At 39.3% G+C, this 12,983-nt stretch overlaps 1 pseudogene; it reads left to right on the top strand.

Annotated features, from left to right (window-relative positions):
• On the top strand, nt 2,783–4,316 carry LOC102181798 (annotated as a pseudogene).

Here is a 12,983-nt window from a genome sequence, read left to right as displayed (position 1 = left end):
GGAATGTGGCTCAGATCTATCTATGCTTCTTCATGTTTTTAGCATTGTAGACTTTGTTGAGATGCTTATGAACAATACCATGTGTAAAACTGCAAGTTGATTGTTAAACTCAATTATAAACTTCTGGTTCACACTGTGAGGTTCCTCAGAACAGAGTTATGTTTATTAAACAAAAGAAGCTGCCTGCAATGCAGGAGATGCAGGTTCAATTTATGGGTTAGAAAGATTCCCTAGAGAAGGAAATGGCAACCCAGCGCAGTATTCTTACCTGGAAAACCCCATGGATAGAGAAGCCTGGCAGGCTGCAGTCAATTAAGTTGCAAGAGTCAGGCATGACTAAGCATGTACATTCAGTACACACAGATGATACTGAGAAGTGATGCTTCTATTGGCTGTTTATACCTGGTTGAATAAGTTGCCCCTTGAAGGGCAGCTCATCAGATACTCCCAGAATCTTAGGAAGTAACTAAAGAAAATATATGTCCCAGGGAGCTGCTAAAAAATTTTAATATGATACATTCCTCATCTATACCCAGACAAACTATTCATTATGCACCTGATGTATTTTTAAAAAAATATTTGTCAATAATTAAATCCATATATAGCCAAGTTGTTTTGATGGAGGTTTTGCTATATAATATAGACTTGGGAGGATGCATGCAGTATGGTCTCAGGTCTGAAGAAACTAAAGTTCACCTCAGCTCAGTGATGCATCTTGTGTTCTTCAAAGTGCCACAACCCAGTTTCTGGATAAATACCAGGGTCTTCTCTTAGTCTTGCAATGGTTTATCTTTATGTTTTATCTTTGTTCTGAAATGTCAGAGGCATAACCTGTTTTTTTATATTCTTAGAACTACCAAAGGCTTCACTATATCTTATTATTTTTCTGACTCAAATCTAGTGATGGAGAGAAATACAACCTCCTTGTTTCTCAAATTTGTTCTGCTCATAAAAATAGTAAAAGTTTGTGTCCATTTTGGTCTTAAATGTTTCATTAACAGTCTCTGCAAAGACTTAACTAATTTTCAAGCAGTAACTCACAGAAGTTTTTCAAAGTCTGAAAATATAGTTAGTTATTCTGCATTTCTTTTAAAAATGAATCCAGGACCTTATGTATTTCTGCATATTTTACCCATCAGCATCCATATGTTTCTAATTCATTGTATCATTACATCATCTTTCTCTTCCTTTTATTTATTACTCTTTAATCCACATTTTTCATCCAGAAACTCATAAGTAGAGCAACATTTGTATAATAATCATACTTTGAACCTCTATGTGACCTAAATGTGCTTTACTTTTAGAGAAATTTTAGTGTTGGTGACTTCTACCCCAATGAGTATCATGCTTATACAGATGCAACTTCAGAATATTCTCTTACACAACAGTTAGAATCTTTGTGATCTGTCACAAAGAAGGGCTTTCCTGGTGCCTCAGATGGTAAAAAATCCACCTGCAATGTGGGAGACCTGGGTTCAATCCGTGGGTTGGGAAGATTCCCTGGAGAAGGGTATGGCAACCCATTCCAGTATTCTTGCTTGGAGAAGCCCCATGGACAGAGGTGCCTGGTGGGGTACAGTCCATGGGGTCACAAAGAGTCAGACATGACTGAACGACTAGGCACATGAAGGAGGGAAGTATTCCACTGCTCGGTACTGAGACATGCTTTGAAGTTTCTGAATTCATGGTAAAGTAAGACTTCAGCATAAAAGGTATTAGGTTCTTTATTTGGGGTTTTGGCAACCAAGAAGATATAAATAGTTTAGATAACTGACGTCTTTAGGCTGTGGAAATGTTATAATGTAACCAGTCACATGAGCAGCACCTTATCAGGAGTTAAGTATTGGAGGAAAAGGAGACGGGGATAAGGGGAGAGATGAAGAAAGATCCTGAACATTCAATTATGTCAAATAATTTTGAAAAGGACAAGAGGCAGAAAAAGACCAGTGAATTGAGAGGATCAGAGAAAATTATCATGAGAGAATATTTTGAGGGAATGAGATGGTCAGTCAGGTGGAGGAATGAAATAACATGCATCTCCAAAGATGGAGTAGACACGACATGCGTAGAGGAGTGCTTTTGAGATATTACTGTCCATCCAAATTTCCTAGGGATCATGATAAAATGTTGATTCAGTGGTTTGGAAGTGGAATCCAAGGTTGCAGGTCCACCAAGTCCTCATATTGGTTAGTTGAGGCTGGTCTATGGCCCAAACTTCTAGAAAAGGGTAACAAAGCAATTGAAAATGATAGCAGTTCTCATTGTGTTCCATCAAACACTGATAGTCAATTTCAGAAACAAAAAAAGCTAAAAGGATGTATTTATCATGACTATTAAAGATAAAAATGAAAATTAAATGGGTCCAAAAAGTTATCAATCACAGCAAAAAAAAAAAAAAAAAAAGCAGCTAAATAAGATAATAATCTATTTACCTTGTGTGTTGTTTCTGTCACTGTTCCTGCAAAAATTTTAAGCTTGCACCCAATCTTAGGGTAGGATGATTTAGGAAAAGTTAATAAAAATGTTTCTTTTAATTTGAGAAAAATTTATTCATTTACTAATACTTTCTTTGAATTAGAGAAAGACCAATATTACTCATCTCAAGTGTAACCTGCAATCTTTATTCTTCTTCTGCAGAAAAATACTCACAGTGTTCCATTTATCATACCAGTTCATTATCCCCAAGTATGAAGATGTGATAGATGCTTCTGGGATACACTGCTACTAAAAACTTTGGATTCTTGGGTAAAAGATTTCCAGCTGCTCTCTACCTGTCAATACCATGTAGCCCAACATTAGTGCTGCCTGCTTCTTGCTGACTGACTTCCCAGCTCTAGAAGCAGCTCATCACTGGATCTCCATCCCCTTCCTCACAGTCTACATCTCTGTGTTTCTTGGCAACAGCACTCTCCTCTACCTCATCAAGGATGACCAGAATCTCCATGAACCCATGTACGATTTCCTTGCCATGCTGGCAGCCACAGATCTGATGGTGACATTAACCACGATGCCAACTGTAATGGGTGTCTTATGGGTGAATCCCCAAGAGATGAGCCCTGGAGCCTACTTTTTACTTCATTCACTCCCTTTCCTCTGTGGAATCTGGTATCTTGCTTGCCATGGCCTGTGACCACTTTATTGCCATCCACCATCCCTTTGAGAGGGTAACAGACAGGAAGGCCAGGGGTCTCCAAACGGGGGAAATAGGCTGCAAGTGTCAGACATTTTTTTTTTATCTCTCCCTTAAGTGGCAGGAGGGAAAAACTATGGAAATGCTTTTCTTAAGCTAAGTTAATGAAACTATGTATTTGCTTTGGAATTTTCCCTTCTTCAAAATGGTTCCACCTAAGACTAACTGTTTTTCTTTTCTCAAACCTTGGGCTGATAATAGCTCAACAAACCAGTATTCATATCAATTGTTTTATGGCTGGGGGATGACACACCTCATGCCATCCTATCTCAAAAATACATTTTGTGGGAGAGGGTCCTGATGAAACTCTGTCAGCCTTGAGGTGTCTCTCTTATCTGATTAATAGCTTTCTAACAGACATAAAACATCCAGCTAAAGACTTGCAGGGGGGCACTCTCCGTGCCCCTTCTGATGTCTATGTCAGAAGCTTTCTTGGTCCCTTTTCATACTTTAATAAAACTCTGCTATGCAAAAGCTCTTGAGTGATCAAACCTGGTCGCTGGTCCCAAAGTTAAATATTCTTCTTTGGAGATCACAAATCTGACACCATTCACCATAAGCTATCAGCTTGAGATACACTTCCATCCTCACCAGTACTCAAGTGATTAAGTTAAGGATAGGAGCTTTTGTGAAGGGTTTTATATCCATCATACTTGTCATCTTGTATCTTTTTTCTTTTCCATATTGTGACTCTCATATTCTGTCCCATGCTTTCTGTCTTCACCAAGAAGTCTTGAAACTGGCCTGTGCTTACATAACTTTCAATAGACTATCCTGTAATTCTGATTTTCCTAGCAGTTTTCCTAGATTCTCTGATTTTTCTTTTCTCTTATATCCTGATTCTTAAAAGACTGTCGTGGGTATAGCCTCTAATGAAAGTGATCCAAGGCCCTCAAATACCTGTATCTCCTACATGGGTTGTGTGCTCTTCTTCTATGTCACTGTAATAGGTCTGTCCTTCATCCACAGGTTTGGGAAGAATGTGCCAAAAGTGGTTCACATTATAATGAGCTATGCATGCCTCCTCTTTCTTCCTTTAATGAATCCTATTATCTATAGCATCAAGACCAAGCAAATTCAACAAGGCGTTTTCTGCCTTTTATCTAAACATAGATTTGGCAGTTAAACTCTGATGTAGGGTATTGCCCACTGAAGATGCTGGGGATATAAAATTTCTCTAAGTAGAGGGCATGGAATTCCATACGTCTCAAAACTTCTTAGACAGCCTCCACTTCTCTAAATGGCAAAATGCCATTTATGAAGCTTATAAAGAGTCTGCTCTTAAATTAATAGATTTGCCATTTGTTAAGTTCCTGGGTTGTTTTGTTTCTCATTATCTCATGTTCTTCTGTCTAAATGCTAAGTAGAGGACAGAAATATTTTTGGTCTGCCTGGATGATTAAGTGCAGTCTGATATTATACTTTTTGAATATTTAATTAATTTCTATGATTAAAAAGCATACAAAGTTTTCAATTTGCTGAACCATTTGCATGTCTTACTGACTTCTCTGATCATATCACTCACTCAATGTCCCAACAGGATGTTCATGCTTTCTTAATTTATTTGTGGATATTCATCATAAGTGAAATCCAGTAAGCCATTTATATTGTAAATGCTTCCATTTTATTTGTATTTAATAGATAGAATTAAAAATGTTTTATATAAATAACTTCATTTTTATTTACTTTATTGAGATTTTATAGCCATATGATAAAAACCTCCCTGATTCCAGGTTTATTTATATATTTTCTTGTGTTTTTTATGTAACTTCCTTTCACATATTCTATTTTATCATAGTTTATTATTTGAGGAGAAGTGGGCTTCCCTGTTGGCTCAGATGGTAAAGAATCCACCTGCAATGTGGAAGACCTGGGTTTGATCCCTGGGTTGGAACTATTCCCTAGAGAAGCTGAGGGCTACCCATTCCAGTATTCTGGCCTGGAGAATTCCATGGACAGAGAAGCCTGGCAGGCTACAGTCCAAGGTGTCACAAAGAGTTGGACACAACTGAGCATATTAGCACACAAGGAGTTTAAATCAAACCTCCTTATATCTATTTTCAAAGGTAGTAACACTAATATTTAGTCATCCATTTGACTGATATTTTGAAGCATGAGACAAGAATGATGCTAAAACAAAGCTATAACCACAAGCAAACAGATAAGATATCATCTTGTGTATATACAAGCTACTGGGGCATCAAAAATAAAGCACACCTAAATTAAAAATAATCACTGTAACTAGTGACATAATGTAAAGGACGAACTGCCTTGAGGATGTGTGTGTGTGTGTGCGTTTGTGTGTGTGAGTCAGTCATTTATGTCTGACTCTTTGCAATGCCATGGACTGTAGATCACCAGGATTTTCTGTCCATGGAATTCTCCAGGCAAGAATACTGGTGTGGATTGCTATGCCCTTCTCCAGGGGATCTTCCCAATCTGGGGATCAAACCTGGTCTCCTGCACTGCAGGAAGATTCTTTACCATCTGAGCCACCAGGGAAGGATCTCAAAAAGATCATACCAAGACTGAGGAAGGGAAAGTTTTCTGGAGGAAGATCACTTCAGCTGAGATGTTAGAGTAGATTACAAAATAACTAGTGAAAACAGGGATGAGAGCAGAAGCAGTATGTGAGAGACTGCAGATGGGATGGATCATGAAATCTTCCTTGAATGTAGCTGACAGGAAAAGTGTGATAGTTCCAAGAGGAGGCTGAGAGGAAAGAGGAGGTTCAGTGAAGAGCATCCTGTTGGCTTTGGGTGTTAACTCAATGTCTTACTTCAAACTAGGGAGTGAGGTGATTTCAGTGATGTTTACAAATTAAAAGTTCAGGTACTATTAGACGTGAGGCAAGAGGGAACAAGAAAATCAGAAAGAAAATAGTGTACCAGTTTCAGAAAGCAATATCAGTAGCTAAAATTATTCTATTAAAGTGATGGTGTATGCAGTGGATAGATATGAGTTTTAATTGGGATCCAAAATCAACAGGATTTGCGAGTATTTTCAGTTCAGTCACTCAATGTTGTCCGTCTTTTTGTGGCCCTATAGACTGCAACACGCCAGGCTTCCCTGTCCACCACCAACTCCCAGAACTTGCTCAAACTCATGTCCATCAAGTTGGTAATGCCATTTTAGAGAGGTGTATAAAAGTTTGGGAGGAAAAGATATAATGTTGAATTTCTGGATTATTTTTGAAATCTTAGTACTATCAGTCCTATTACTGATTATGTATCCAGTAAATTATTAACAATCAGAAAAATTTAATTATTTAAAAAATGTTCTGTGACTCATGGTTACTGGGGGAAAGGGGTACACTGGGATTTGGGATTGACATGTACATGCTGCTATATTTAAAATAGATAACCAATAAGGACCTAATGTATAGCACAGGGAACATTACTCAGCATTCTGTAATAATCTAAATGGGAGGACAATTTGAAAAAGGATAGATACATATATCTGTATAACTGAATCATTTTGCTGTACACCTGAAGTTAACACAATATTGTTGATCAACTATGCTCCAATAGAAAATAAAGCATTTTAAAATAAAGATAAACAATTTTTCTGGAAATTTGAGGATGATTAAAAGTACAAACGATGAAGTTGTAATCTATAAAAATGACTTCTGGAAATATTCTATACTGCAGCACTCAATTTTTAAGGGAAAATAGTACCATATTCATTAAGTAGTCATATACTGAAATAATTGTTAGTATGTATATTTTTTGCTGGACTATGCAGTACTTGGATGCAATCTCAAAAGCGACAGAATGATCTCTGCCCATTTCCAAGGCAACCACTCACTATCAAATAATTAAGTCTATTCCCTGACCAGTAAGGCTGAAGAAGTTGAAGTTGAATGGCTCTATGAAGGCCTACAGGACTTTTCAGAACTAACACCCCAAAATATGTCCTTTCATTATACGTGACTGGAATGCAAAAGTAGGAAGTCAAAAAACACCTGGAGTAACAGGCAAATTTGGCCCTGGAGAACAGAATGAAGCAGGGCAAAGGCTAATAGACTTTTGCCAAGAGAATGCCCTGGTCATGGCAGACATCCTCTTCCAACAACATAAGAGAAGACTCTACACATGGACATCAACAGATGGTCAATATCAAAATTGGATTGATTATATTCTTTGTAGCCAAAGATGGAGAAGTTTTATAAAGTCAGCAAAAACAGAACCAGGAGAAGACTGTGGAGATCATGTACTCCTAATTGCCAAATTCAGACTTAAATTGAAGAAAGTAGGAAAACCATCAGAACATTCAGGTATGACCTAAACCAAATACCTTACAATTATACAGTGGAAGTGACAAATAGATTCAAGGGATTAGATCTGATAGACAGTGCATGAAGAACTATGGACAGAGGTTCATGATGTTGTACAGAAGACAGGGATCAAGACCATCCCCAAGAAAAAGAAATGCAATAAAGCAAAATGGCTGTCTGGGGAGGCCTTACAAATAGCTGTGAAAAGAAGAGAAGTGAAAAACAAAGAAAAGGAAAGATATATCCATTTGAATGCAGAGTTTCAAAGAATAGCAAGGAGAGAAAAGAAAGCCTTCCTCAGTCATCAGTGCAAAGAAATAGAGGAAAACAATAGAATGGGAAAGACTACAGATCTCTGCAAGAAAATTAGAGATATCTAGGGCACATTTCATGCAAAAACGGGCTCAATAAAGGACAGAAATGGTAAGGACCTAACAGAAGCAGAATATATTAAGAAGAAGTGGAAAGGAAACACACAAGAACTGTACAAAAAAGATCTTCATGACCCATATAATCACGATGGTATGCTCACTCACCTAGAGCCAGACATCCTGGAATGTGAAGTCAAGTGGGCCTTAGAAAGCATCACTACAAACAAAGCTAGTGGAGGTGATGGAATTTCAGTTGAGCTATTTCAAATCCTGAAAGATGATGCTATGAAAGTGCTGCACTCAATATGCCAGCAAATTTGGAAAACTCAGCAGTGGCCATAGACTGGAAAAAATACATTTTCATTCCAATCCCAAAGAAAGGCAATGCCAAAGAATGCTCAAACTACCGCACAAATGTACGCATCTCACATGCTAGTAAAGTAATGCTCAAAATTCTCCAAGCCAGGACTCAACAGTATGTGAACTACGAACTTCCAGATATTCAAGTTGGATTTAGAAAAGGCAGAGGAACCAGAGATCAAACTGCCAACATTTGCTGGATCATTGAAAGAGCAAGAGAGTTCCAGAAAAAACATCTATTTCTCCTTTATTGACTATGCCAAAACCTTTGACCGTGTGGATCACAACAAACTGTGGAAAATTCTGAAAGAGATGGTAATACCAGACCACCTGATCTGCCTCCTGAGAAATCTGTATGGGGTCAGGAAGCAACAGTTAGAACTGGATATGGAACAACAGACTGGTTCCAAATAGGAAAAGGAGTATGTCAAGGCTGTATAATGAGATCCTGCTTATTTAACTTATGCAGAGTACATCATGAGAAATGCTGGGCTGGATGAAGCACAAGCTGGAATCAAGATTGCCAGGAGAAATATCAATAACTTCAGATATGCGGATGACATCACCTGTATGGCAGAAAGTGAAGAAGAACTAAAAAGCCTCTTGATGAAAGTGAAAGCGAGTGAAAAAGGTGTCTTAAAGCTCAACATTCAGAAATTGAAGATCATGGCATCCAGTCCCATCACTTCATGGGAAATAGATGGGGAAACAGTGGAAACAGTGACAAACTTTATTCTGGGGGGCTCCAAAATCACTGCAGATGGTGATTATCACCATGAAATTAAAAGATGCTTACTCCTTGGAAGGAAAGTTTTGACCAACCTAGACAGCATATTAAAAAGCAGAGATATTACTTTGTCAACAATGGTCCATCTAGTCAAGGCTATGGTTTTTCCAGTAGTCATGTACGGATGTAAGAATTGGACTATAAAGAAAGCTGAGCCCCAAAGAATTGATGCTTTTGAACTGTGGTGTTGGAGAAGACTCTTGAGAGTCCCTTGGACTGCAAGGAGATCCAACCTAAAGGAGATCAGTCCTGGATGTTCTTTGGAAGGGCTGATGCTAAAGCTGAAACTCCATTACTTTGGCCACCTGACGCAAAGAACTGACTCATATGAAAAGACCTTCATGCTGGGAAAGATTGAAGATGGCAGGAGAAGGGGAAGACAGAGGATGAGATGGTTGGATGGCATTAAGAACTCAAGGGACATGAGTTGTGTAAACTCTGGGAGTTGGTGATAGACAGGGAGGCCTGGCATGCTGCAGTCCATCAGGTGGCAAAGAGTCAGACACGACTGAGTAACTGAACTGAACTGATTAGTAACTATAGAAAAAGTAGGAGTTTGTCAGTCTGTGCTAAAAGATTATAGAATACAACAGAAAAACACCTGAACTTGTTGTCGCTTAAAAAAATTAGCTCATAGAAGACAATGGTCTTTGCTTTCCTATCTTGGGAGAACAAGATAGATCAGGATTACTGAACATTTTTTTGCTAGAGTTTGCTCACAAAGAAAATACAAGTCAGTTGTAATACAAAATACAGAAAATAATACATAAATTGTGATAAGAAATAATGGTTTAGAGATGGAAAATCAGGTACAGACACAAATACAAAATTTGAATAAAGAACAACTGGATTCCTCTGATCAAAAAGCAATGCTACATTGGAAAATAAAGGTGTTTTTTTTTTTTGGCTAGGGCTTAAGTAATTTACCACAGGGCTGAGGCATATCCTACAGATGCCTGGTCACAGGTTTCTGAAGAAAACTATATGGAACTGAAAACTTTCATACATAATTCCTCATTTCAAATGTACCTGGAGATTAGCCATCTTAATTTGATTCTGTAAACAAGCCCACAAATCATCTCCAAGTACGAGGAAGCTTTACATCAGTGTGTGCTTTTGCATGTGTGTGTTGGAGGAAGTGGTGAACATGCTAGTGCACACATGTATAAAAATAAAAGAAAGTTGTGATTCTTATTCTCTATAATTTCTAACTTTAAAGTCTTTTCTTTTTCTCATAATAAAGTTGCATTAGTATTTTAAGTTTACTTTTAAATCAGCATGTCTTGATGTCCATTTTAAATATCCTCTAGCCTGAGTTAAGAGACTCTCTGGGATCATGATTTGCATATTATATTTTCCAAGTGAAACCATAAGTCATTTTCAAGTAGGGAATTTAATGAGCTTCTGTACAATTCCAATGCATTCACCCCAGGGTGCTCAGGTCCTACACAAACATATATCTGAACCACTTCCCACTTTGAATATTCTAGTGCCCAATCTAAATCCTTGAAGGAGAAAAACAAGGCTCACCTCTTGGAAGAAGTCACTTTTTTGCTCAATGATTTACATAAACTTATCCCTTATCCTGGGCTTCCCAGATGGCACTAATAAAGAGCACGCCAGCCCGTACGGGAGACATATAAGTGATACAGGTTTGTCCCTGGGTCTGGAAGATCCCCTGGAGGAGGAAATGGCAAGCCACTCTGGTATTCTTGTCTAGAGAATCCCATGGACAGAGGAGCGTGGTGACTACAGTCCATAAGGTCTCAAAGAGTTGAGCACTGAAACAACTTAGCAGCAGTGTTCCTTGTCTTAATGAAAGTGAAGTCACTTCATCGTGTCTGACTCTTTGTGACTCGTGGACTGTAGCCCACCAGCTCCTCCATCCATGGGATTCTCCGGGCAAGAATACTGGAGTGGGTTGCCATTTCCTTCTCCAGGGGATCTTCCAGACCCAGGGATCAAACCCAGGTCTCCCACATTGCAGGCAGACGCTTTAACCTCTGCACCACCAGGGAAGCCTTTAAATACAAGAATATAGTCTCTCAGAAAACCTCCTATAGAGACACAGAACTTCAGATCCAAGTACTAACATCAAAGATTTCAAGGGAGGAAAGGAAGCCAGGTTGAAAGAAGAAGGGGGAGGAGGTGGGGTAGGGGGGAAACGAGTGGCCTTATAGACATCTCCTGCCACCTACAGATACCCAGGCATTACGGGACTTTTCCCTGGGCCTCCAAAGAACGGAGGACTGGAACTCGGCCCTACCAGAAATCAGCCAGAATTAGAGTTCTCTGCCAAGAGGAGGTGATCAGTCTCCAATCCTCAGCTCAGGCTGAGGGCCCTTCGACCAGATTTCTGCATCCAGGGACTAGAAAAGCAGGGAAGGATAGGAAGGGTTAAGGAGAGGAAAGAGAGAGGGAAGGGGAGAGAGGTCAATAAAGTCTCTTGTTCCTTACCAGTCGGGGCACTCTGGCCAGTTGTCCACGTCAGGAGAAGACCAGGGACAAAAGGGTCCCAGTCGTGGCTGCTGGGTCTGGTCTATTGGCAGGCAAGCTGGCCCCTGAGTACCCCAAGTGGTCAGGATGTCAGTCTCAGCGAAGAAGAGTCCCTGCCAGAGTCGCCATTTGTTGCAGGAAGAGGGACCGCTTCCAGGGCCCGAAACTGGGCTCTTGTTTAACACTCAGAAATGAATTGTCCGAGGAGACACATGTGCTGACAAAGCAAGAGATTTTATTGGGAAAGAGGACCCAGGTGGAGAGCAGGAGGGTAATGACAGGAGAGAAATGTCAAGTCCATAGAGAAAAAAAATATAATCATTTCAGAACTAAAAACATAAGGCATCTACACTTTGTAGGTACCTCTCCAGGATGAAAAATTAGAACTGATAATTTCTCTGCAACAAATATGTGCTTTCCTTTCTATGTACAATGTCTATACTGGGAAGACAGAACAGCATGGCTACAGATGGACTCTAATCTGAAATGCTTAAAAAACTGGGGTTAGGAGGAGTTTTCTGTATGACTGTGTGCTAAATTATTTTCAACTTAATTTACTTGTGAAACTGTATTTTTATGTCATAAGATTCATAACAGGATAATGTGCCCTAGAGTAAAATGTTTAAGCCATTAATGCTGAATATATACCAAAATTTTAAAGTCTGGTTATTTCCCAAAGTCTTCCTCTGTCCCTCATAATGTGTGTCCACAAGGCCTATAGTATATATATCTTTAACAGAAAATGACACCCCAAATTGTTCCCATTTGATTTGCTAACTTTGGTGCAGAGGTTCTTTCGCTGAGGAAAGACTAGATTTGCAAGTCATGTTTGCAAAATAGAAGCTGTGGGGAATCTATGGTTTCTGTGTGGTCACCAATGACTGATATATCCCACTTTCAGAGTTAAATTTTAGAGATGGGTTGCCTCTTTTATAGTGCTAAATTTGATGGCAGAAACCCCAGTTAATCTGGCCAAGGCCTTTTAAGTTATAAATCTTGTTAATGAGCAAGACCCCAGTTACCTCACATGGATCTTCATTTCACAGTTTACTAAATTACTTGCCACATATGTGTGAGAGGATTGGGAGATTCAAATTTTAGTGGACCAGCATTTTTGGCATGCTCATTTGGGCACATTGGAGAAGGTAATGGCATCCCACTCCAGTACTCTGGCCTGGAAAATCCCATGGATGGAAGAGCCTGGTGGACTGCAGTCCATGGGTTTGCAAAGAGTTGGACATGACTGAGTGACTTCACTTTCACTTTTCACTTTCATGCATTGGAGAAGGAATTGGCAACCCACTCCAGTGTTCTTGCCTGGAGAATCCCAGGGACAGGGGAGCCTGGTGGGCTGCCATCTATGGGGTTGCACAGAGTTGGACATGACTGAAGTGATTTAGCAGCAGCAGCAGCAGCATTTGAGCACATAGAGGGTTTGGACATGAAGTGACAATATTCAAGCGCTCCTGAAGAGGTGCAAGAAGGCCTCTCACTGTTGGATAA

Source organism: Capra hircus, chromosome 15, assembly GCF_001704415.2.
Source record: "Capra hircus breed San Clemente chromosome 15, ASM170441v1, whole genome shotgun sequence".
Lineage (NCBI taxonomy): Eukaryota > Metazoa > Chordata > Mammalia > Artiodactyla > Bovidae > Capra > Capra hircus.
This window is presented reverse-complemented; position numbering and strand designations above follow the sequence as displayed.